Raw genomic sequence first — 23,250 nt, forward strand, 5'->3', positions numbered from 1 at the left:
TTTGTCAAATTACTTACCCTTTCTAGACCTCAGTTTCCCAATCTGTAAAAATGAGAGAGGTTAGGCTAGAAAATCTCCAGAATTATTTTTAGCTCCAAATCTGTTTACTTGTGTGTTTGAAGAGACAGATGTTTAAGACAAAGATAAAAGCCACTATATGAATATGGCCTTTGTGCTAAGTAAAGCCAAGCTGGATTTAATAATAACCTATGTACTTATAAATTATGTATCTATATAGAGTTGGTATTTTAGAGATATTCTTATAACATAGAAAATCAGCTTGTACTCTAAATGTTTAATAGGGAATAATATAGAGCCTTAATAGCTTGAAACTGAACTAAGATTTTTTGGGACCCCTATTATATATGATTAATGGTCTTCTGGGCCATACTTAAACAATACAGAGATCTTGGTATTCTTTTTTTTTTTTAGAAACTCTTACCTTCTGTCTTAGAATTGATATTAAGTGTTGGTTCTAAGGCAGAAGAGTGGTAAGGGCGACGCAGTTGTGATTGAATGACTTGCCCAGGGTCACACACCCAGGAAGTGTCTGAGGCCAGATTAGAACCTATGATCTCCTATTTCTAGACTTGCTTTCTATCTACTGAGCCACCTAGCTGTCCCAGTAATCAGCATTCTTAATGTTATATTAATATACAAAGGCCATTGACTGTGCTAACAATTTGACAAAATGTTTTTGCTTTACAATATTAATTATTATCAAGGAAATGTAAAACTAATAAAAATTTTGGTTATAAGATAAATGAAACTATTGAATTGAAAATTTTATAAATTTATTTTGTATTTTAATGCATTTGCCTTTGACAGTAACTTTGCCCCCCTCCCCAATGACCTACAAAATTATCCTGTACAAAATACATTCCTCTCACCAAATGGTTTATCACATGTTAATAGAAAGGACATACACTTTAAATCTGATGGCATTTGAACTAGAATTTTGTTGTACTTCCCTGTTGACTTTATATTGTAGTCATATACAATTATTCGCTGTGACTTCTTTTCGCAGCATTGGTTCATGTTTCCAGTTTTTTTTTTTCTGAATTATTCCCATTCATCATTCCTTGTAGCACAATAAATTGAGATTATACTCATAGACACTTAAATTTACTAGCTGTGCAATCCCAACAAGTGTTTTAATCTCTTTGAGTTTGTTTCCCCATCATTAAAAATGGGAATAATAATAGCACCTACCTCACAAGGTTGCTGTGAGCTATTTCTATCCCTATTCCCTATAACAGCTATTTTAAACCCTCTCTTCTCTCTTCCAAAATCCCATACCAAGTTTATCCTCTACCCTTAAAGCTAAGAACCTAATTTTGAACTTTTTAGAACAAACCAGAGCCTTTTGCTATGAATTCTCTCTATTATCCCTTTCTATAGCTCACAATCCTTTGACATCACTGCTCATTCTCTCTTCCATTACACCAGTGACTCTTTTAACCAAGGGCCAGCACATGTGCTTCTGATTCTTTTTACTCTTCCTAATCTTTTTCCCAGCAACTTGTGTCCATATTTATCCCTTTTTTCTCTCTTATCCTGAAAATCTTTTCCCAGCTATTGGTTTTTCACTACTGCCTACAAATACATACAAGACTATTTCATCCTTCAAAAGCCTCTGTTTTGATCCTCTCATTCCCTTAATATATCATTCTACATTTTTTCTCCCATTCAAAGCCACATTTTTAAAAATTATCTAAGCTTCTTGCTTCTACTGCCTCTCTTCTTGGCTCTTTGTAATCTGACTTCTCACCTCATTTCTCAACTGAAAGTACTCTTTCCAAAATTACCAATAATTCTTACTTGCCAAATTAGATGGTTTTTCCCTTAATTTTTACCCTTTTTGATATCTTTGCATCATTGGGCATGGCACATCATTGTTACTCTGAGTAATCTCTCTTCTCTGGATTTTTCTGACACTGCTGGGTATTGGTTCTTTTTTTTTAACCTTTCTGGCTATTCTAGTCTCATTTCCTGGATCATTCCCCATATCTCACATATGGATGAAATGTTTTGATATAGATATAACCTCAGTCTCTTTCCTAAGGTCTCTTTCTCTCTGTGCTCACTCATTAACATAAATTTAAGTATCATTTTTATGAGAAAGAGATCCTGACAAGATGGTGGACTCCTCTCATTAATTCATATAATGGAATAAAAAAAATGAGTTATTCTATGTTCCCAGTTTAAACCCCATTTCCCCACATCCACATCAAGAGGACATGTCCAGGAACACATGATAAGTTAGTCCTTTAAGAGGCTAACAGATGAAGTTGCTTTCATTTTGACTGATTAAAACTCATATGAATGATTAGGGTAATGAGGTGTTGTAAATCTCACATTCTGATCAGCTGGTTCTCTTGGCTAGATTGTAACTCTAACAACTGGCCAAGGGTGAATGAGGGGAGGGACTGATTTGTATTGGGGAGTAGGATAAAAGGGAGACTATGTAGTCCCATTCCTTATATTTGCTTGCTGGTTGGAACACTGGTTCATAAATACCCATCCTCCTGAGGATGAAATAAAATAGCCTTTGCCACATTAATGGTAGTTTGTTCCTCTAAATTTCTGTACTGATACTTAGATACCTAGCTTAGTTGCTTGCCTGAACTCCAATCACACATTAGAAACCATTAGAAATTATGAAGTGTATATCCTGGAAATATCTCAAACTCAACATCATCTTTCCCTCCAAAGACAACCATTCCCAAATAGTCCCTATTTCTTTTGAGAGCAACACCATCACTCCAGTCACCTAAGTTTTAAACTTCTGTGTCCTCCTTTTCAACTCACTCTCTCTTTATCCACATATCCTATTAGTTGCCAAATCTCTTTTCTACCACACCTCTTATAGCCATCCTTTTCTGTTTATTTGTATACCCATTACTCTTGCTCAGATTCTCATTCTCTCTTCCCAAGGCTTTTGCAATAGCTTCTTCTTCTTCCTCCTCTTCCTTTTTCTTCTCCTCCTTCTTCTCCTCCTTCTGCTTTTTTTCTTCCTTCTCCTCCTCTTTCTCCTTCATTACCTTTTGTCTTAGAATTAATATGAAGTATCAGTTCCAAGGCAAAAGACAGGTAAGTGCTAGCAAATGCAAATAAGTGATTTGCCCAGGGTCACACAGTTAGGATGCATCTGAGGCTAGATTTGAACCAGGACCTTTAACCCTAGTTCTTTATCTTCTTAGCTGCCCCTGCAATAGTTTCTTATTGGTCTCCTTGCCTCAAGGCTTCTGCCACTACACTACATCCCACAAATAACTGCCAAAATGATTTTTCTAAAGCACAGTTCTGACCATGTTGCTCAAAAAAAAAAAAAGTCTATTGACTGATATGTAAAGAGATTTGCTAAACCTAAAATACTATATAAATGAGCTATTATTAATATATAACATAATTACTTTTGCCATTTCTCAAACATTGGGTTCATATTTCATTTCTAGCTTTTTATTATTGAAATTATGCTGCTAGGCACATTTTTGTACATGTGGGACTTTTCTGGATGTCATTATCTTCCTTACAAAATAATATCAAGAGTAAATCTTTGGGTGAAAGGACATGAAAAATTTTGCCACTTTGCTTACATAATTCAAAATTAATTTATAGAGTAGTTGAACTAATTCACAGTTCAACAGCAGTAAATTAAAAATATCTTCTAAAATCAAATTTCTTTTACCACCTAGATTAGTTAGATCAGTGCAAGGTAATACTTGACATTGCTTTAATTAGCATTTTTCAATTATTAGTTATTCTGAATATTTTTTTCCAGGTGGCTTGCATTTCTGTTTTTGAAAACTACTCAGATCCTAACATAACCACTTTATCAGAATGGCTCAAAGTTATGATTATTTAAATTGCCCATAAAATTTATGGTTAGAAGATTGTGCCTACTACATTTAATGCAAAATTATTTTTCATAGCCTGTAACTTACTCCTGATTCTAACTGAAATGACTTTATTTCCATATAACAGAGATTGCCTATTTTGATTTTTAGGCTCCATTCTGTTTTTTGCCTCTTCATGAATTTTCCTTCATCTAGAATTGTGAATGACACTATAATTTCCAATTCGCCTTTCATTTGTTTATGCAATGATTTTTTACATTTTGTTCCCATAATTTATGCTCTAAGATTTATCAAACATGGTATTATTACATTTGTTTACTTCTATGTCTTACTTTCCTATTTCATTCTACTGTACTATTTTCTATTTTTAATAGCTAGTTTTAGATAATTTTATATGCAATGGCTTTATAGTGTGTATTTTGATTATATCCATTGATATACTCAACCTTGCATGTCTTTCTTAATCTCTTTTGTTATTTGATAAGTAATTCCATAGTTGTTTATAGCCATTTTTCATATGTTGGTGCCCAGCCTTGCACATTGAATCTCCCTTCTATTTTTTGTGTAAAATGTCACTTTATTTATGTAAATTTATCTTGTAATTGGGTTTACATATGTCCTATGTGTCTTGAAATTGTTTGCTGCTGAAACAAAGTAATGAACTAAGCAAGAGGAATTCATTCTTAACAGTTCCTAAGATCCTAAGCTCTGGAAGTCAACAACATGTTGTTGGGCATCTGGTTTCTTTGACATGTTAAAGGTTTCAAGGGTCTCCTTTGTCATTTAAATATTTGTATTTGTCCTGCTTCCTTTGCTCTATGCTCTTCTTTCTTGTAACAAAAACATACAAAGGCAGGAAGGGTTGCTGAGGTGGTTCATGCTCTGATTTTGGATAAATTCTTATGATAGATATAGACAGTATAGATATTTTCAGCCAAAATAAGTAATTTTTATTTAGGCTTAAAGATGTTGGAAAAACTAAAAACTAAGGTGCTATAGAATTTATTTTTTTTAAACCCTTACCTTCCATCTTAGAATTAATACTGGGTATTGGTTCCAAGGCAGAAGTATGGTAAGGGCTAGGCAATAGGGGTTAAGTGACTTGCCCAGGGACATGCAGCTGGAAAGTGTCTGAGGCCAAATTTGAACCTAGGACCTCCCATCTCTAGGCCTGGCTCTCAATCCATTGAGCTACCCAGCTGCCCCCTATAGAATTTCTAAATGAGAAAATTCCTAATTTCTCTGTAGCTCTGCATTTCAACAAGATTCTTAATTTTGATGATACTTTCTATAAACAATTTGATATTATTGCATATGGTACAAGTGGATAAATGGCTTTTGATAATGCTTCTAAAATACCAAGATAGCATATTGAAGCTAAACTCTATTGCTATTTTGACACATGGAGGAATATGAAATTCTAAATGGTAATTCTCCCTGAAAGGATAGCTTGAATTGAGTTTATCCTTTACTTTATCCACCTCATATTATTTTTTATCTGTATATCACTCCATCTTTGCCCAGGCAACCAAAACATTGTATTGAGTATGTAAGAATATTGTCATGGCCCAAGATGCAATTTTTTTGGAGAGAAGGTTACATTGTATGGAGATGATCCTGATCACATTCAGTGGATTTTCAAAAACTCTCTAGGAAGAGCATCACTATTTAACATTAGAGTTGTTATATATACATAAACTCAAAGGGAGGTAGAAAGACTCATCCAGCTGTGACTTCCACAAATGCTGTTTTTGCAGCTGAAAAATTTTTGCACACTGAAAAATTCAAAATAGTAACAAATGAATATATTCTTTTTAATAGTTACTTTCTATTCACTGATGTAGATGGGCTGCACACACACACACACACATTTGAAGCAGAAAGAAAAGTGAATTGTCTAGCTTGGACTCAGCTTCTTCAAGATATAATTTCTTTGTCTTTTAAACTAGAAGAAATTTGAGATTATCTAAATAATAATGCCTCATTGCAAATGAAATCACCAGCCACAGTAGAGGAGAAGAGAGCATTTATTTATAAATGATAACTTCCATTGAAGAGTGAACAAGGCCAAATGTTCCTAAGGCATTGAAGAAGTTGGGATTTGTTATTAGACAGGAATTTGCCATTTCCAATGTTACTATGCCACAAATTGTCCTGTTCAAACATTATATTTCTACTAGAGGAAAATAAATTTACAAATAAAATAAGATAAATTCCACTGGAAAATTGTGCTGTGTGAATGCCTGGAAAAACCTAATTGGTATCTTGTTTAGTACTGGCATTGATGGAATCTGACTTTTATAATGAATTATGGTTTCTTACTTCAGAGCTATCCCTGCAAGCCATAATCTGGGGAGATGATTATACATCACTATTATTGTGTAGATTGAGAGAAAGAGAGGACCAATTATATTGTTCCTATTTAACTTTAGAAGACAAAGATGATCTTGTATTGTGAGGATTTGTGGATGGTCAAACTATAATTTTCAAGTTGAACAACCATATAAATAAATTAATGTCCTTTTAAAAATTGAGATTTTAAATATTTTATATCAGATCACATAAGGCTTTGAAGAGTTAGATACCTATAATATATTGAATTTAGAATGTTTCTTGCCTTAATTAATAATCAGTTGATTTTAACTACCTAAATGAATATTGAATGTTACAAATAGATTGTGCTGTCCATGATATTTTATAGACAGTATTTCAACTTGATATTTCTAGATGAAAATGAAGAATATTAACATATATATATTTGCATTAATAATGTCATTTATATGCACAACACTGAATCTAGAAGCTCATTGATGTTCAGTAATAGAACTTAATATGTGCACAGTTATCACTGATACTGTTATATTATTTATTATATTATAAAACCATTCCTTGTCTAAAAACAACCCTGAAAGACAGAAGTTTGCACCTGCTTCTCTCAAAATCCTCCAATAGCCTCATGTAGATAGTTATAGTACAGGAGACAAATCTCTCTATTTATGAAGCACTTTAATTTCAAATTAAATAGGTCACAGGGCCGTGGAAAAACTGCCCCAGGTATGGCTAGAAGTGAAGTTTCACCAATATTGAACATTTGTCATGGTGAAGAAATTCCCAAGATGGAAGAATGCCATGCTCGAGATAAAGAAGGATTCTTTACAAATGGTGATCCCTTCTCAGATGCTCATGTTTGTAGATGACATCCTGGTTACATTAAGCCTGGGACACTAAAAATATCCCTAAATGTGATCTGAAACCACTCAAAAGAGTGATCTGATCTTTCTCATAGAGTTGTGGGGTGCAGAGGTGAACCTCTGGGGCTCGGGAAGGGTACCTTTTATAAGACTGCAAGACTTTGAAACTTAGCTTAAAAATAAAAAGAGAAATTTATTAATTTAGAAAGTAATGTTGAAAATGGCCAGGAGGACAGTATAGGTAGAAGCCTGTCTCCTAGGTGGAACAGCATGGGTGGAAAAGCTGCTCCTTGGGAGGAGAGCATGGATGGAAAACCTGTCCCCCCAGAGGGCATCAATTCTGGGGTTTTTATACTCTACAAAAGTGAAGACATGACTCTAGAGTGGTATGCACTGGAGCAAGGGGTGGGGATGGAGGTGTGTCTGTCCATCTCAAGTTAATGGGACAATCAAAGGAGGGTGATCCTCAATATCAGATGTTTTGGGTTGTGAGTCAGGATGGCCTAAGGGAGCAAAGGAATTTTCCTGCTTACAGTTTGCCTGAGTTTCTGGGGGTACAATGCCCATGCCAATAGGAAAAATCAAGTAAATGAAAAATATTCATTGTCTAGACTAGTGCTTTTCAAATGTGGCATACGAGTCAACTCATTGGGGTACAGATTGTGGGACCAATGAATCTGAAGTTCCTACCCTCTTCATGACAGCCAGTTGTAGGAAATGTCTCACTTACAAAACTCCTACCCCTTCACTAGAACACTGTGATGTGTCCCTAGGAAAAGGTGCATATAGACTGAGTTATGGAGGCAGACTTTCCCAATGGCATTTGAGCAGTTGCTGTGGATATCTGGATATCAGTTATAGTCTCTGTGAGACTGCCTTTTCTATTGCATTTCTCTAACTTATCACAAATTACTTGAGTTTACTTAAATGATTGTTCTCTCAGTTTATCTATCAATCATCTATCTGTTTATCTACCCTAATCTTTCTACCTTTAGTATCATTCAGGGTCTTCCTTTGCCACTTCTTCATTACCAGTTCATCTTCTTGGGTAAAATTTATTTTTGGTGCCCTTTTCCAATAAGTGTTAATTTATTTCTTCTCTTTCCTTATTTTTCTATTGTATATTCTGACACTCCATCATGCAAATGACTTTGACTCATAATAAAATATAAAGGAAAGAACCAAGATCATTGCTTTCCACTTATCCAGATATTTCTGCCTTAGGAATTTTAAAAATAATTTTCAAATGAAATACCAAAAAAGTATAATTCCATTCAAAGAGAACACAAAAATAGATTTGATTTGAATCATAATTTTCCACATCAACTCACTTGTTTTCTTTATAAAAGCATATAATAAACTCTATACATTATTTTCAACATTGTCTAACTTCACTTGCTTCTAAACTTTTTACATTTCAAAAATTGTTTCAAAGCTTGCTTTTTTTTTTTGGTATTATTGTAGTCTTCCCCTTTATGCCATTACCCCTTGAATTAATCAAGAGAAAAACAAAAAAAAATTTGCAAAAATTAAGAATAGCTAGATAAAAACAATCCTCTAGAGACATTGTTGATCATTGCATTTATCAGAGTTCTTAAGGCTTTAAAAAAAATTAGCAGCATTGTTGCCTTTGTATAAATTGCTCTGCTTCTGCTCTTTTAACTCGGTGGCAGTTCACATTACTTGAGTCTCTGAAATATTTTTTTCTTAATTTATTATGGCATGAAAATAATTTATCATTTCATATACCATAGTTTGTTCAGTAATTTCCTTAGGGTTGTATTTTGGTCAGTGAAAAACTTTGATATCTTCCTAGAATGGGACATTTGGGTTTGAGTCTCTGGATTGTAACTTAAATTTTGTATCTTTTTCTTTTCCTGATACTTTTATCTACTTGAAACCATTAGCTCCTTAGATTCGTTTCTTCCTTGTTCTATTCTTTCTTTATATGTCCATCAAAGTAAGAATTTTTTTTCCAAACAATAGTATTGAGGTTTGATTCATCTAGACATTTCTTTTATAATCTTACTTGTTAACTTTATATATCTTAGTCCTGTGCTGCAATTTTTTCTTTCCCAAGCTCATCTTTTTTCACATGTCCTAAAGCATCTATTTCAAACCTTCTCTTCCACTTCTCAAACTATGAATACTCTTGCCCCCAGCAAATAACCTGACTTCACACTTCACTGAGAAAATGTAGACCATCCACTAAGAGCTTCCTATTTTTGCCAATTTATCTCAAATCTCCTAAACACCCCCCTGTCATTTTAGCCTCTTTTCTTCTTCATTCATTCATTTTCTTTATTAATTCTTTGACAAGGTAAGACATGACATCAGTATATAATTATCTAGTCCCTTTGAACTATTCACACTTGTTTAACTCAATAACATTTGTTTTTAAATTATTAAAAAGCAATTAAATATTGCTTTTAAAATATGCTGCTCATTCTAGTTTTCTCAAAAAGAATGTTTAGAAGTCACAAATTTACTTTTAGTTTCATTTTTCTCTTTGTCAAATTATGCTCACATTTACATAGAAATTCATTCCATTTTTATTCTTCATACAAATAGTTCTTGCATTAGGTAAATTTATATTATAGGACCCCCCTCTCCCAGAGGAAGTAGCAGCCCAGATGCAGCCCTCAGTCAGATTCCTTCACTCCAAGTTACTGAAGCCTCTCTGACAGGATGGCCAAAGATCTGTGGAGGGGATGGGGCCACATGAAGCCCTTGAAAGGGGAAAGGCTTTCCTTAAGCAAAACCCAGTTATATTATATTCTGTTCTTTCTTTCCTTTCCCTTTTTATCATTAGTAGTCTTTTTGATTATATGGAATCTTTTTTTTTAAACCCTTGGTCATTTGAAGTATTTTCTCTTTGACTTAAAAGTTCTAGAGCTTCTCAATCACATTTCTAGATGAATTAAACCTGGAGCTTAAGGCTGATGATATCTTAGGTCACCTAACAACCTGGACTTTATCCTTTGGCTCCAGAAAATTTTTTTCCTGTGACACCTTGAACCCAGCAATCCTTTTTAAAAAATTATTTATTTATTTTCAGGTACACATAGAAACAATGTTTGACAGTTGTTTTGTGATATTTTTGGATTCATATGTTCTTCCTCTTTTCCTTCACCATTTGTGTGAAATGTTAGTATATGCCCAGTTTCTGCTATTCTGTTTTCTAGTTTTCCCAGCAGTTTTTATCAAATAGTAAGTTATTTCACTAAAAGCTGGGTCTTTAGAATTTAAGAATTCTAAATTTATTTCTCTTAACTTTGGTTTCTAGGTCAGTCAGTTTTTATTTTAACTATCTCATCTGTTCTTCCAAATATGCTGTTTTTGCTCTAATTTTTTATATTGTGCAATTGAATTTTTGAGTTATCATATCCACTCTGTTTTTCAGTGTTTACTAGTTTGGAGAACTTTTTCAGCTTCAATTCTAAGCCATAGATATTCCTTTCATGTTTTTCACTGAGCTCTAATTTTTTTAAATCTATTTTCCCAAATATTTTATTAGATCCTCCATCCATTTAAAGGTTACTTGTAACTATTCAGCTCATTTTTGTTCTAGTTGAAAAAATTGAAGAATCAGTTTCTTATTCTGATAAGTTTCCTGGCATTTATCCTCTTGCCCTATAATGCTTCTTAATTGCATTAGAAATTTTTTTCTTTACTCTACCTATTTATTTAGTCTTTCTGCTGAACTTTTTTTCCTATAGGATTTTCTTTGTAAGAGTTTCTTTCCTTCCTTTATAGACCTTTCTAGCTGCCCTGCTCCCACCCCCAGCACTAGCATCTTCTCATTCTCTCAAGTAACATTGTATTTACTTAAAAAAAAAAGCCCTTTCTTTCTTAGAAGTGATTCTAAGTATACTAAGGAGCAGTCAGGGACAGTCAAGTTGAGTTAAGTGACTAGCTTAGGGTCACAGAGCTAGGAAGTATCTGAGACCACATTTGAACCCAGGTCCTCCCAGCTCCAGACCTGGCACTTTATCCATTGTGCTACCAACTGGCTCCACTATATTTATTTTCAATCAGTGCTAATGATTCTAGGATTTTATTCTAAATTTCATTCTTTCCTAATTATTAAAAGTTGTATTAGGCATTTAAAAATACCAAGCACTTAGTAGTGTATGAGAACTTTGTGAAATGCTGCTTGTATATATGTATAATTGTTGTTTTCCTCAATCCAATATAGGTCCCTTGAGAAGAGAGTTAGTTTACTTTGTCTTTATAGTCCCAGGTTCAAGTGCAGTGTCTGATACGTAGTGGGAACTTCATAAATGATTATTAATTGTTGTTACATTTCTAGCTGTTTTGAGGTGATGAAGTAAAACTTAGCTTACAGATAACCCTAACCAAAAATCTGTGAACAGGGGAATGTCAAAGTTAGAATTCCAGATTAGAAAGATTAAGTTGGCAGCTATGATAGAAAATTGGGATAGAGGAGAAGACTCAAGACTGGAAAAAGTTAGCAATCTATTACATTTGCCTGGGTGTGAAATGATAAGACCCTAAACCTATTTGGTGTCACTGTTTGTACAATGAAAGGGATGAGGTAGAATTAATAGGACTTGGCAAATGACCAAATCTAGTTCCTTTTTGAAGGAAGCAGTAGGACAGTGAGAAAAACTACTGAACTTAGTCAGGAGACCTTGGTTCAAATCTGGGATCTTCCTTTTAATAGTGTTGTGACCTTGAGTACCGCCTTGAGTGGTATCACTATCTGGGCTTCATCTTCAGCATCTACATAATGGAGATAAATATACTCACACCAGGTACCTCATTAGGATGTTGAGAAGGAATCTTCTGCTGATCTGAAAGGGGTATATAAATGTGAGTTGAAACTATTAAAAATACCCTCGATAAAATGGAAGTGTGTTTTGCATGATAATACATGTATTGCCCAGATCAAATTTCTTACCATCTCCTAGTGGGGGGAGGGAAGAGAGAGGCATTCTGGATCTCTTAATTTTGGAAAACATATGTTGAAAATTATGATTACATGTACTTGGGAAAATAAAATGTTTTTGAATTAAAAAAATACTTTTAACATGTAAACCTTGCAGTGGTAGTATGCCTTTGAAATACTCTTCATGCCTTTGGTTGTTTAAAACTTTGCAAGTACTATGGCTTGTTGGTTTGTTTCTAGATTCACTTACTAAAGAAACTCAAGTTTCAAAGGACCCCAAGGTTTTTCTGCCCAAATTCCCTAAAGGATCAATGTTTCCAAATGACATAACTTCAAAACAGCTTTAGACAATAATGATGCCGAGCTCAATTTTTAGTTATTTCCCCCAAAGAATCAGAATAATCTAAGACCTTCTACAAAGAACTAGGCTGTAAAATTTAATTGAAAAAGTTGGCAGCTCTGAGCTATGTGATCAGCCTATTGCATCTGAAGATACTTTGTTTCTACTGTCTTTTTTTCCCCAGTAACATATTTGGAGGTTATTGCTGATGTTATTAAAAGAGTGGCATCATTATTTATTAATTATGAAGAATTTTGTTAAACTCTGCAAATAGCTGGTTTCTCAGCATGCATTGTCACTATGCTGAAGAAAATACTTTCTCATCACTTCTTCAATATTTGTCAGCTCTCTTTTTTCCATGGTAAGATGTGTTATTATTCTCCCTCCTTTACTTCCCATTTGGCATAGACTTATATTCTCTCATCTTCCAGTTTCCACAATTATGACTGAAAATACCACTCGTACCACTGTCAGTAAGTAGTGTGTGATGGAAGATTTACCTCTTCGAGCTAATATGAATTGCTCAAACCAAAAATTCATGATTCAGAGGATGAAGGATAAAATAGGCAACTATAATCAGATTAAAACAATTAGCTGGTAATTTGGCCATTCACCTAGGGGGACCATAATCTAGTTGGAATGAGTTCACCCTTCTAATTCAGTTTCTAATGTCTCAACTAGCCAGTTCAAAATGAAATCTCATTATAAGTAGTTTATAAATGCAAATAGATCTTTCTAGGATTGCAGGAGCTCCCTTTCCCACCAAGGACTCTAGCTCTGGACTAGCTTACCAAGTTAGTCCTTAAGAAGAGACTCTGATCCCAAAGAGAAAGGATCAGACTTATGCCCTCATCTTCAAGCCCTGGGTAAAAATCTCTTAAATAATGTTCAGAGTAGAATTTGGAATCTCCTCAAAAGGGATCAACATTCCCTTCTAGAAACAGCACTCACTGGACAAGACAGGTGTCAGATATCAACTATATTTTTCTTTCACCAGAAAAGAAATACTTAAAACACAAATGACTAATAAAAAAGTGCTAACAAATAATTAAAACCTGAAATAGTTCTTAGTCACTTCTGTTATACTCTTCTAGCATGTAGAAAAAAACTTGTGGGATTGCTGAAAGGATTTGATTTTCATTTCAGCCTTCATTGTCTCCTTTGTTATTCAAGATGCAGGTATTCTGGTCAGTTGGGTCATAGCATGGGGATTTCAGATGCTAAGATGATCTTGTCAGTGGTCACCTCTTCCTCTTAGAAACAGCACATTCACAGGAAGTGTCTGCTCCTATCAATCAGGATCCAAGAAATCCCAGATTCTCATGCTAATGAGATGTATGTCAGGGCTGGAATTATTCACCTCTCATGATCACTGATCAATCACCTGCACTCAGGCAAAGAAATACAAAACAGAAGAGGCAGCCAGGGGATTGTTTAGGCCACATGTTCTTGGGGCCAGAAGTATTTCACCTCCATAATTGCTGTGGGGATGTGAAGTGACAGAAAGACTATTTCTCTCCTTATGGTCCAGAGGAGACTCTAAGAGACTCAAACACCACGCTCAAAAGAAAGAAAAAAAAAAGAAGTGAAATTTTGTCCTTTCTTTTTAATACACACTGGACCACATCCTGACTTAGTTGCCACTTTATTGACAAACCCTCCTCTAAGTCATGGGGATCAAGTAACCTACCAGTAGCTGTTGGATACATACAAATACATATCTATGAAATAATAAACAACATAATATTTATATAAAATAAATATAGATAATGTATGATATAGTAAATATAAAATAATTATATATGTACATGTGAAAATAACTGTGACCTATCAGAAAAAGCAAGGGACTTAGCCCCTTTTCACTCATCTTCCATGGGCTGTCCACTACCACATTATCTCCTCAATCTGGCCTCAGCAAATTAACCAGGATGCTTTTGGCAAATTTTTCCATAGTTCTGCTTCTGAATAATTCTCTATAGCCCCAGAGAGGCTCCAGTATTGTCTTTTTGAGTGTCTCTCCCAATGCATTGTTTTAAGTAGTCTCAGAAAAGTCCATGTGGTATAATGTTTAATCATCTTCTGACTGCCAAGCGATAATTCCAAGCAATCTATTAAGCAAATTTCTTCGACTATCCCCAATAGACTTTTGTCATATTCCAATACTACCAGATCTAGTGGCTCCGGAAATTACAATTATCACCAAATGTAGGGTTATATGAATTCAATAAGCAAGCAACATTTCATAAGATTTTCATGGGCTACCATCTGCCTGGCGCTTGTAAATGCCTGCTCCAACCCAAAGCAATTTGGAAATCACTAAAATAAAGCGAACAAAACTACCAAAATATTTTAAAGGAAAGTAAATAAATCAATGTTCTTCTTTCAGAATATATTGGTCTCTCCTAACAAGGAATAAGGACTGAGTTGGGGTTGGGAATTGGGAAGTGATTGGAAGTCACATTTTCATCCTTCTGGTAAGAAACTAAACTTTTCTGCAGGGGAATTTTATTCCACGAATCTCTTTAACTGATAGATACACTTGCACCTTTCACCAATAGTTCCTTTCCAATGCATGAGTCAGTCAATTTAGCTAAAAGTCCAGATAACACCTCTCTGACTACAACACACAAGACATTCCACTTTTCTACATTATATCCCTGCAAAGCCATGGACTTTCCAAATGGATACCCAAACTCATCTGACAATAAATCAAAAATCTTGGCAAAAAGGAAACCAAATTCAAATAAACTACAAATGTGTAGAGTTGAAAAAGAGGATTTAGTACATGGGGGAAATTCCCATTCCCAGAGATCTACCCTATTTATACCAGGGTGTGAACACTTGGTTGGTTTTAGCTTTACTGTAGCTCAGAACTCTCAAACTTGAGTGATCCATCAGCCTAAGCTTCTTACCACTGAGGGATTTCAGACATGTGTAGGCATGCCAGGCTATTCATTTTTCTCTACCACAAAAGAAATACCACAAATGACACAAGTATACATTAACAAATATGTGAAACATGAAACAATTTCTGGACCTGATTAACAGATATCACTTTCACCACCGATATGCACTGCCTGTGCAAATCACAAGTCCAGACTGACTAGCATGCCAGGACAAGGCTTGGGCTTTTGCCTTTCCTTTGCAAAATCCATCAACTAGAGGTGCTCTTCCCCCCTGAGGAAACACTGCAGTTGCTGGAATCACCTCTGGATGGCAATCCACCCTTGATTCTACAACTCCTGAAACTCAAGTTCATCAAGGCAAGAAACATCCTTCTCCAGATAGATAGAGAGAAAGAAGGAACTAAGCATTTAGTATGTGTGCCAGACATGATGTTAATATAATAATAATAAATAAAAGCAAACAAGATAGTTCCTTCCCTCAAGTAGTTTATATTCTCAAGAGGCTTCAAAGACAATTTACTCGTGGGTGGTGACCTGAGAAGGAGAATGGAGACTGGAGGAAAATAGATGAAGAGGTAATAGAGATAGAGGGAGCAACAAAGGAATAAAGACTCAGAGACAATGTAAAACATGTGTGGTGTAGCAAGCTCCAGTGATGCTTCTCATGAGCAAGAGAGGCGAGCAAGAGGGCGTGAGGAACAAGAGAAGCAAGAGAGGCAAGAGAAGCCAGAGGAAAAAGAGGCACAAGAGGAGCAAGAGAGAGGCTTGCATGTGTCCCTGAACTTTTATTGGAGAGGTTAGGAATGTGGAGTGGGAGGTAACTAATGAATATGTGACATGGCATATATTTTAACATTGGTTGAATTGACAATCACGAAATCAAAGAGGAGGAAACTAGTCCAACATGCGACTTGGAAAGGAATGTGGTCTAACAAGGCATGAGCTAGTACTCTGTGGCCGATACTCTGTGGTACTGCTCAGGAATACTTTTGTCCCTTGGACTGAAGATTCAGCAATACAATAATCAATAAGTAACATGGCCATGAGTCTGACATATGAATACATAAGATACAATATCAATATATCAGTCATACTTCCAAGATGCTAATATGCCTGGTATGCTACACAAAGGGATGCGCACGAGATGCCACAGTTACAGGTGTCCAGAAAGTGATGGAGAAGCTTAGAAAAGAGCAAGATAAATCCAAAAGCGACCTATGAAAGTCCTGGATAATTCTAGAGAGAAAAGGCAGCCAGGGACCTGCGGTATAGTATTAGCTGGTTCATACAAGGGAAAAATCCCCATTTCCATGTCTGTAGTTGCCATGGCTGTCCCTGGGGAAAGGAGAGAAATCCTCCCCACACCCACTAGAAGACCCAGGAAAAGTTGTGAGAGTACCACAATTAGAGTCTCTAAGCATTAGCCCTCTACTCACAAGGATGATGATCAGTCTCGCATGCTTAAGAAAAGGTAAGAGCCTGTGTGTCCTGATGGGAGAAGCCAGAACAGAGATCTACCTCTATACATATAGGAAATAACAATTGCTGTACAAGTTATTGTTCAGTTGTTTTTGACTCTTCATGACCCCATGGACCATATCCATGCGATGTTCTTGACAAAGATGCTGGAGTGATTTGTCATTTTCTTTGCTAGTAGATCTAGTGGATCTGTCTGTCAGGTAATCAGAAGTTAAGTGACTTGTCCAAGGTCATATGACTAGGAAAAGTCAGAGGTTGAATTTGAATGCAGGTTTCTTGACTCTAGTGTTTCAACCATTGAACCACAGCTGCCTTTCTACATATATGTTTATGAAAAGTTTTATATGAGTTCATTTCCATTCAAACCACCAGGGGTTTGTCTAATTCATCCTTTTTTCTTTCTCTTATTCATTTTCATTAAAAAACATCTTTCATTGATATTTCTTAACATTGCCAACATTTCCTATTCATTTTCAACCTTTTGTTTTCTATTATCTCTGTCCCCATTGCCTATAAGCATGAAGGGGTCATCTTCATCCTTAAAAATAAACCCTCAAATGTTACTTGATCTATATCTCTCCTCTTTCATTATCAAAAGACTAATAAGCATTTATATTCACTGCTTTTATTTACTCATCACTTACTTTTCAGCCCCTTAAAATCTGGATTGTGATTCTTTCAAAGATTACCAAAGACTCACTTCAATTCAGTTGTTAAGTACAAGTGCAAAGTGCTATTCCAGGCACTGGTGTTAACTGTTGAATATAAAGGTCTTTTCTCAGTCCAAATCTTCTTTGACTTTCTTGCATCTTTTGCCACTATCACCCACCCTCCTCAGGCTTTCATGACTGTGCTTTTTCCTGATTCTCATCCTACCTATTTGGTCCCTTTCTCAATATTCATCACTAAATCATTGACTATCTCTTGTTCTCTAAACATGGACATTGTCCAAGGCTCTATTCTCTTCTCTCTATCTGCTCCTTCCCCTGGTGATTTCATTTGCTTCTGTGACTTCAATTATCATCTCTACATAGATGACTCCAAAATCAATAAAGCCAGCTTTTATCTCACTAATCTTTCTCCTGAATTCCAATACCACATCGCCAAGTGCCTGCTAGACATTTCTATCTAAATCTTTGGCCAGCACTTTAAACAACGTTTTAAAAACAGAACTTGACTTGTAAATCCATTTTTCCTTTAACATTTTCTCCTTCAAGTGGTAGTACCACCACCTTCCCAATCGCCCAAAGTTAATTACCTGGGAGTAACCTTTGTTTCTTTTCTTTCTCCCATCCCCCTCTTTACCTAATCAGTTACTAAATCCAATAAATAGATTTTTCCTCCACATCATCTTTCATTTTTGTCTTTCCTCTCCTTTTAGATTGCCACCATTCTAGTTTAAATTTTCATTATCATTTTCCTGAACTATGAAAACTGCCTTTCATTTGGTCTTCCTTCTAGACACCCTCTTCACCAATCTATTTGTCATACAGATGCCAAAACAATCTCACTAATCCACAGACCTGGTCTATTGTTTCCCTATTCAAAAACTTTCCTATTTTCTCATTAGAGTTGTAAGAGACTTCAGTAGTCATCTAATCCAGCCTATACTTGCATAGGAAACCTCACTACCACATACCAAATAAGTAGTCATAAAATCTTTGTATGAAGCTCTCTGATTATAGGATTATGGGATTATGGAAACCATATCCTCTCAGGACAGATGATTTCACTTTTGGATAGCTCTTATTTTTCCCAACATCAAGTTTAAATGAGCCATTCTGAAACTTTCATAGATTGCTCTCAAATAATTGAACACAGTTATTATGGCCTTCCTTACTTTTAGCTCCTCTAAGTTGAACCTCCCAAATCCTTTTAATTTATTCTCAGATGATATGGATTCCAGGTCCTTCTTTATGTATTAGTTGCCCACATTTGGATATTCTGTAGCTTGTGCATCCTATACTATGATATACACAATTAAACATAGTATTCCAGAGGTTTTATGATCATAGTTTAGCACCATGGAACTATGATGCCCTTTTCTTACTAAAGAAATTGTGAGTCTCTTCATGTGGCCCAAATTTGCATTAGTCTTTTTGGCTCCTATTTCATATTATTTTCTCATAATGTGTTTTCAGTCCACTGAAATTATCAGATCTTTTTTCAAATAATTTGTTTCCAAACCATGCCATCTCCAGCTTTTATTTGTGTAGTCCATTTCCTAAATCCAAGTGGAGGAACAGCTAGGTGGCTCAGAAGATAGAGAGCCATGACTGGAGAGAGGAAGTTCAAATTTGGCCTCTGACATTTTCTATTTCTGTGACCCTTGGCATGCCACTGTAAAATTTTAAATTATATCTTAATAGTAAAAATATTATAATTTAGGAAGGTTTATTAAATGATCATTAGAAATCAAGGAAATAAAGAGGGTACAAAATAAAGACCACATGCCCATGGCTGATTAGCCATTTCAAAATCCCCACCTTACCACCACCACCATGTTCTCTGTATCATCCAAAGAGAGAGGCAGGACTCTTCCCCACCCTTGCCTAATATCTTCTGTCTACAGGAAGTACATGAGGACAGGAAGTCAGTGAACTCCCATGAAATATAGTTCTTTTTTTAGGGTAACAGATTTTTCAATTATATACCACTCAACCTCAGTTTCCTAGCCCTTCCTACTCTTCTGTCTAGGAACCAATACTTTGTATCAATTCTAAATGAAGGTAATGGTATATATTTTTTAAAAATCAAAGCATAAGATTTTATATTTATTCCTGTTACATTTTATCTTGTGAGACTCCGTATCATTTTTTAAAATAAGTAAGATATTCTAGGACTCTGATTTTGTCATTTAGTGTGTTAGTTATCCCTCCTAACTTTGTGCCAGCTGCAAATTGGATGAACATGCCATTCAGCTAATTTACAAAATGTTTTTATCTTAAGTCATTGATAAAAATTGTTAAACAGTATAGGGCCAAACAGATTTTAGAGTATTCTTCTGGAGATATGCCAAGTTGACTTCAGACCATTCATTCTGAGCCTGAACCATTCAATGAGCTTTGAGTCTCACTAATCATATTATCATACAGCCTATATATGTCTTTTCCACACAAATAGCATCAGAGACTTTGGCAAGTGTTTCCAAGTCAACTATATCTAAAGCTAATATTCCCTTGGCCATATTGGGTTGGTAACCTTGTCAAAAAGGGAAGTGAGATGTCACCTGTTCTTGATCATTGGTCTCCCCCCCCCCTTCCAATGTTTACTAACCTAATAATCCTTTCTGGAAATTTGTATAGAATTCAAACGAAACTCACTTGCTTATGATTGTTCTCTTCCACTTTTAGAAAACTTGGATAACTCCATTATTGCAGTATCCCTCCTGTGGTCATCCATAATCTTTTAAACATCCAATATAGATACTTAACAATGACATCATCTAGTTTTTTCAGTTCTGTTGTTTAAGCTCTTCACAGTCTGTTTCCAATCTATTTTTCTAGCCTTCATCTATATTGCTCCCATTAATACAAACTATATTCTAGCCAAAGTGGACCACCAGCTGTTTCCCAAAGTCAACATTCTTTCTCCTGAATTTCTACATTCATATAAGCTGTGCCTCATGTCTTCCTCCCTCGGAACTCTCATTTTGAAACTCTTCTTTCAAAGCTCTTTTGAGATGTTACCTCCTCTGTGAAGTCTTCTCTAATCCTTTCTCCACTCCCTTCCCAACTCCTCTCTACTTAGAGTTCTTTCCTGAGACTCACAGTTTCTTACATTTGAGTGGAGCTTCATTTCTCCTTTTTATCTCTCATCTCATATTTATTTGTTTGTTGTATCTGACAATCACCCACAGAAGACCATAAACTTTACACATAGAACTGCTCTCAACTGAGATTAGGCAAAGGGCCTGGGAGGCTGGATGGGAACCAGTAGGCAGGTGAGCCCCCCTTCTATTTACATGTTGTCACCCCCATTAGGATGTAAACTTTTGAGGGCAAGGAAAATGTGTCTTTATTTCCTCATATTTTTAGAGCTTAACAGAATATAAGTTTGTTGACTTAGTACTTCAGGGGGAAAAAAGCATAAATGAAATACTATATACAAAATGTAAAATAGGAGCATTTTCAAATGAGTATTTGTCACATTACCTTACATTTTTTTCATTTGATTTGCTAAAAGGTAATAGTAATTCACCTCTACTTATAAAAAAAAAAGAAAAACAACCCTTACCTTCTGCCTTAGAATTGATTTAAGTAAGTATCAGTTTCAAGGCAGAAAAGAGGCAAGGGCTAGGCAATTGGGGTTGAATGACTTGCTCAGGGTCACAGAGGGGGACATAGCTAGGAAATGTCTGAGGATAGATTTGAACCCAAATCCTACCAACTCCAGGACTGGTGCTCTATCCACCATGCCACATAAGTGCCCCTTATTTTTACTTTTAAAATGTATTAAATATATGCATATATATAATTTTTTAAATTTAATTTTTTAATTTCTTCCATGGTTGCAAGATTCTTGTTGTCTCCCTCCCCTCTTTCCTCCTCACTGGGTTATACATATTATATATATATATCTGTATATATTCATAATTATATCAATATAATTATATAACATTACTATTGTTTATATATGTAACATATACAACTCATATACATATACAAATGTACATATATAATATACACTAAATATAAAATTTTATATATACACACATATATGAAGAAAGAAAGAAAATCTTTTCTTGAATTGACCAATAAAGTTATAATTAGAATTTCTTTAATCTGAAGCAAAAACAACAGCCTGGTACTACTGAATAGAGAGAAAGGAGTCTAACCTCATCATACAGACACACCCCTCTTCCCATGGAAGTTGAAGGGAAAGAGAGTCTGGGAGGGGGGACATTGAAGGTGGCACTACTCTTTTATACTCCGGGAAATAGGAGCCTGAGGTGGAGACAAGGGCAATGAAATGAGAAGTGAGGCAAAGTGAAGTAAGCAGAACCAGTAGAATATTATACACAGTAACAACTATAATGTGTGATGATCAACTGGGAATGACAGCCATTATCAACAAGGCAAGGATCCATGACAAGTCCAAGAGACTCATGATGAAAGAGGATCTCCAGCACCTTAAAAGGGACAGATGAAGTTTGAAAGAATAATGAAACTTGCCATTCTTCACTTTATTTCCTCCACAAAATTTTCTCTAATGCAATCAATATGTGTCTTTTTTTACAACATAACGAACAGGGAAATATGCATTATATCATAACATATGTACAACCTACATTGTATTACTAAAATTTCTTCTACACTGTAGGGATTAGGGGCATGATGTCCCCACAGTCTGGAAAACCTGTACCTTCTGTACCAGAGAAGTCTGAATTTTTTCTTTTTCTTTTCTGGGTTGTTTACAGTACCTTATTGTAAAATATGGATTAAGTATTTGGTCAGAAACTATATATAGGTCAATTAAGTAATAATACTATATGAAAAAGAAATTTTAAAATATAAAATAAATATAAAAAATTTCAAATGGAACAAATTTGAGGAGAATAATCCCGAACATATTGAACAGATATTATATATATATATGTATATACATTTTATGCATTTATGAATTACTCAACTTTTAAAGATATCTCTATATTTCTAACCTTTGTATATGATCTGCTGGCTTGTTCTTTTTACAACTTTAACTTTTTACTTATTTTAACTTTAAAAAATAAATTGTGTATATGTATGGTATTAAAAGAGAAAATAGGTTGATATATAATTCTATTCATCTATTTATGCATTTATGGGTTTCTAAACTTTTTCCGTGTTCTCTGCTGGTCTTCATATGTCATCTGTGGCTTCTGTAAAACTCCCCCCAATTTCCCATTTAACTTCTTATACTATTTCACAATATATTGAAATCCAAATAGGGAAAGTCACAATGTGGAAGAGTGCCTTCTTGGAGAAGGGTGGAAGGGAGGGAGAAAACATGGATTTCAAGATGTCAGAAAACAAATATTAAAAATCGTATCTACATATAGTATAGAAAGAATAAAAATCAGATGTTTTAAAAGAACCCTAAGGATTTATAGTCCATTTAGACTGTGAGGTATGGTATGGAGACAGCAAGGAAAGTAGAAATGAAACATGGCTTCTTGGGAAGTGAGTGACCTTCCTCCAAAATCAATACACTCTGGGACAAAGTTCTGTTCTCTCTGTACTAGTTTAGGATTTAGAAGATAGATGAAGATTATAGACTCAAAGGATTTTTCATCTAAATCTACATTTTCAGCTTTCAAATGAGAAGACCAAAGGTTGTAATGGCCATAAGAAAGGGAGAATCCAGATCTGTTGACTCCAAATACAGACTTTGAGAAGAGACTTTTTTTTCTCCTCTACTTTCCAGAAATGTAGAAAATATTGATAAGACTATTTCTTAGTATTTTTATTGTAAACATTTATTTCCAGTCCTGAAATTCCACGTACCTCTGTTGTCTCTGTTTTCTTTGGCACTCAGCATTTGACTAGTGGTTACATGACAAGAATAATGATTTAGTGTTTGG

At 35.0% G+C, this 23,250-nt stretch overlaps 1 pseudogene; it reads left to right on the forward strand.

The window, feature by feature from the left end:
• LOC100616935 (NEDD8-activating enzyme E1 catalytic subunit-like) overlaps positions 1–6,050 on the forward strand; it is a 112,395-nt pseudogene extending 106,345 nt beyond the window's left edge.
• Positions 6,051–23,250: the final 17,200 nt, after the last annotated feature.

Source organism: Monodelphis domestica, chromosome 5 (assembly GCF_027887165.1).
Source record: "Monodelphis domestica isolate mMonDom1 chromosome 5, mMonDom1.pri, whole genome shotgun sequence".
NCBI classification, from domain to species: domain Eukaryota; kingdom Metazoa; phylum Chordata; class Mammalia; order Didelphimorphia; family Didelphidae; genus Monodelphis; species Monodelphis domestica.